The sequence below is a fragment of the Lemur catta genome, chromosome 19, assembly GCF_020740605.2.
Source record: "Lemur catta isolate mLemCat1 chromosome 19, mLemCat1.pri, whole genome shotgun sequence".
Taxonomy (NCBI): domain Eukaryota; kingdom Metazoa; phylum Chordata; class Mammalia; order Primates; family Lemuridae; genus Lemur; species Lemur catta.
Window position 1 is genome coordinate 17,579,651 of NC_059146.1, and position 639 is coordinate 17,580,289.

The 639-nt window shown below is 36.9% G+C and overlaps 1 non-coding gene across 1 annotated transcript; it reads left to right on the forward strand.

Annotated features, from left to right (window-relative positions):
- Positions 1 to 320: 320 nt before the first annotated feature.
- Positions 321 to 427, forward strand: LOC123624943. Its single transcript, XR_006730298.1, has one exon. It is a non-coding gene; the product is annotated as a U6 spliceosomal RNA (small nuclear RNA).
- The last annotated feature ends 212 nt before the right edge of the window (positions 428 to 639 follow it).

The window sequence follows — 639 nt, forward strand, 5'->3', positions numbered from 1 at the left end:
AGACTAAAGGCTTATTTTTCTTTGTGACTGTCTTTCTAATTGGTGTGAATGTGTGATACACAATGGTGAAGTCCTTGGTAGCTTATTTGCCTAGACAAATGTCTAGTCTGGCTGTAGTCCACACGTCTGTATGGAAATATTTGGTGTAATTGGAGGTTCTCCCTCCTGAGTAAGCACTGTCACAACAGTGTAGCCCATGGATCAGCTACTTGTACAGGAGTCAGTCTTGGTTGCACCTGTCCAGATGTAATACTCACTTAATCCAGGATTCTTGGAGCTGAACAAAGCTCAGCCCCATTTCTTTAAAGTTAAGAATTTGGGTGGTCTCTTTGGCAGCACATATACTAAAATTGGAATGATACAGAAAAGATTAGCATGGCCCCTGCGCAAGGATGACATGCAAATTCATGAAGCATTCCATATAAAAAAAAAAATTGGGGCTAAGTCTAAGACTTAGACTGCCACCTCTTGTAATCCTATATTATAAACAGAAAAAGTTACATACTTGGGATAAGCAATTATCCAAATAAGACAACAATACAAGTGATTAGTTCTGGAATTCATGGAAATATGTCTTACATAAGATAACAATTCCAAGATTGTTATTATAAACTAAAGCTAGAGAATAACAAATTTTTA